The sequence below is a fragment of the Herpailurus yagouaroundi genome, unplaced genomic scaffold, assembly GCF_014898765.1.
Source record: "Herpailurus yagouaroundi ecotype Mexico unplaced genomic scaffold, PumYag 200, whole genome shotgun sequence".
Classification (NCBI taxonomy): domain Eukaryota; kingdom Metazoa; phylum Chordata; class Mammalia; order Carnivora; family Felidae; genus Herpailurus; species Herpailurus yagouaroundi.
In genome coordinates, this window is record NW_024412431.1 from 5094311 (window position 1) to 5097236 (window position 2926).

At 55.3% G+C, this 2926-nt stretch overlaps 1 long non-coding RNA gene across 2 annotated transcripts; it reads left to right on the forward strand.

Annotated features, from left to right (window-relative positions):
* The first annotated feature begins 805 nt into the window (after window positions 1-805).
* Window positions 806-2565, forward strand: LOC121013861 (uncharacterized). Of its 2 annotated transcripts, none has more exons than XR_005782949.1 (3): window positions 806-1488; window positions 1753-1873; window positions 2433-2565. It is a non-coding gene; the product is annotated as an uncharacterized LOC121013861 (long non-coding RNA). The 2 variants fall into 2 exon arrangements; XR_005782948.1 differs by having other exon boundaries at window positions 806-1434.
* Window positions 2566-2926: the final 361 nt, after the last annotated feature.

Below are 2926 nucleotides of genomic sequence, written 5' to 3' on the forward strand. Positions count from 1 at the left end.
AAATTCCGTTCCTCCCTGGCTATTAGCTGAAGGCTACTCTCTGTTCTTTGCCACCTAGACCCCTCCACAGGACGGCTCACATCTTGGTCACTGGCTTCATCAGGGCAGGCAAATGAGAAGAAAAGAGAGAATGCTAGTAATGGGGACAGCCCAGCAGGACAGAAGTCACAGTCTTATAACCTGATCTTGAAAATGACATACCACTCACTTTGGCCACATCCTATAGGTTAGAAGTGAGTGGTCCAGCCCTCCCTCAAGAGGAGGAAAGTACACAAGGGCATGAAGACCAAGAGGCAGGAACCATGGGAGACCATCTTTGATGCCGCCTACCACAGGAACTAGGCAGATATCTGGGGGAAGGGCAGAGGGAATAGCCTGTGCGTGCAAAGGTCCTGAGGCAAGAACAAGCTTGGAGCGTGGTCAGGACAAGAGGGACAGTGCGGGTGGAGCATGGACTGTGGAAAGGGAGGAGTAGAACAGGAAGGCTGACATTTTCTGTGAGAACAATAAGAAGCCACTGGACTATTTCAAGGCAGGTCACAATGTCATGCGATTTCATTTTGAGAAGTTTCATATGATACTTACAGAAGTAATAGGTGCCTGGGATTTGCTTTAAAATAGTCCATAAATGGGGCACCTGAGTGGCTCAGTCGGTTGAGTGTCTGACTTCGGCTCAGGTCCTACTCTCACGTTCGTGAGTTCGAGCCCCGCGTCGGGCTCTGTGCCGACAGCTCAGAGCCTGGAGCCTGCTTCGGATTCTGTATCTCTCTCCCTCTCCCCCTCCCCTGCTCATGCTCTGCCTCTCTCTGTCTCTCAAAAATAAATAAATGTTAAAAAAAATTTTTTAAATAGTCCATAAATAAAATAAAAAAAAAATAGTCCATAACAAGAAAGAAAAGTTGGGGGGTGAAAGGTGAAACAAGATGGGGAACACACGGATTATGACTCAAATCATAGGAGGTTTTCACACGCTTCTATTTTTGCATGTGTGTGAAGTTTTTCTATAATAAAAAGGGAAGTAATAACACATCATGTATCTGGTTTCGGGGGTGGGGGGGGACAACAGTGGGGGATCCTGGGCAGAAGCGGGCCAGACGTGACTGCCAGAGTCCAGGCTAAAAGCCGTCAACATGGCCAAAACTGGATGCTGACAACACCAAGTGTTGACAGGACAGTGGAGGGACTAGAACTCTCTCATCCGCCGCTGCTGGGTGTAAAACAGTTTGCCACAGGCCTTCGGTCTCATGAAGTCGTGCGCTTCACACCCAGCCCAGCGACCCCACTCCTGGACGTTTCCCCGAGAGGAAGAACACATAACGTCTGCGCAAAGACAGATCTGTTGGCAAACGTTGGCGGCGGCTTCGCTGTGATCTCCAAACCGCTGGAAACACCCCAAACGTCCACCAGCAGGGGGGCACAGATGAACAAGCCGGGGTCCGTTCACCCCGCGGCCTGCCGGGCAGCAGTGAAGGAGGCAAATCTGACCATGTTTGTGGCCGAGAAGCGGCGGGCCCGGCGAAAGAGGCCACCCTGCGCGGTCCCAGGGGCACGAAGTTCTCCAAAAGGCTAGACTAAGCCGCAGCGATAGAAATCAGAGCAGTGATTGGGGCGGCGCAGAGAGAGGGCTGGGACACTCCTGGGACCTTCTGGATGCAAAGGGCGCAGACTCCGTGGCCTGCGGCCGCCGGGCCCACGCACCTGTCGAGGCGCGCAGGCGTGGGAACCTAGCGGCTGTAAACGGCCTCTCGCCAGGGAAGGTGATGCCAACCCCGGTGTGAAGGCGGCGGTGTGAGCAGTGGGATTCCGATTTCAGCTCTGAGGCAGAGTCCACAGGCCGTGCAGGGGCCCCTTGCAAGCCCCTGGTCGCCCCCAGGTAGGGGCGGGGCGGGGCGGGGCGGGGCGGGGGAAGCCCAGACCTCCGTCCGTCCCGCCGGGACGCGCTGGCGGGTCTAAAAGCTTCCCTGCAGCGGCCCAGGCGGTCGATAGCAGACACCCCGGCTCCCTCCGTCCCGCCTGCCGGGCAGCCCGGCCCCTTCCCGCCAGCCCAGCCCCCGGGGGGGGGGGTGAGGGGGGCGGCCGGGTGGAGCCCCGCGCCTGGCGCTGGTCCCCCTCCCGCACGCCCCTCCTTCTCTCCTTCTCCACCCCCTGACACTTGCCCTTGTCCCAGAGGCTGGAGGCGGGGGTGGGGGGCACCAGCCATCCCCGCAGGGGGCTGCTGGGGGACGCCCCTGCCTGTGCTCACTTTTCCCCCCATTGAAGAGGCCCCGGGAGCCCAGATGGCTCCCTGAAAGGTAGGAGCTGTCTTCCCTTGCCCTGGGCCGGCGGAATAAATCTTTGACTTAGAGCCACGACTTCGGGGCCATTCAGGCTTGGGTTCATTCATTCGTTCATTCACCAAATATTTATTGCGCGTCTAATCCCCCCTGCCCTAGTGGAGTGGACATCCTACACCCGCGCGGGACAACGGATACGACGAAGCCACAGATAAGGGCACATGGGTAACTTAAAATTCCCCAGCATCCACGTTTTCAAAAGTGGAAAATAAATAGATGCAATTAATTGTAATCCTGTATTTTATTTAACCCCATCTAGGCAAACTATCACCCATCCAACATGCAAATCAATAGAAAAAAAATGATTAATGAGCTATTTTACATCCTTTTGTCCGTACTAAGTCTTAGAAATCCGGTACGTTTTCCCTTGGAGCAGTCCTCAATTCGGGCTGGTCGTTTTGAAGCACTCAGTAGGTACATGTAGCCGGTGGTGACCACGTGGGCTGGCACAGGCCAGGAGGATGGCAGGGGGCAGGAGCATGATCTGACTGTTAAGAAAGATCCCTTTGGCTGCTGTGTTAAAATAAATGGGGAAGAGGCCGTGACTTACCTTGAAATGCGCTAAGAAATGAGGCGCCCGGATAAAACAAGCT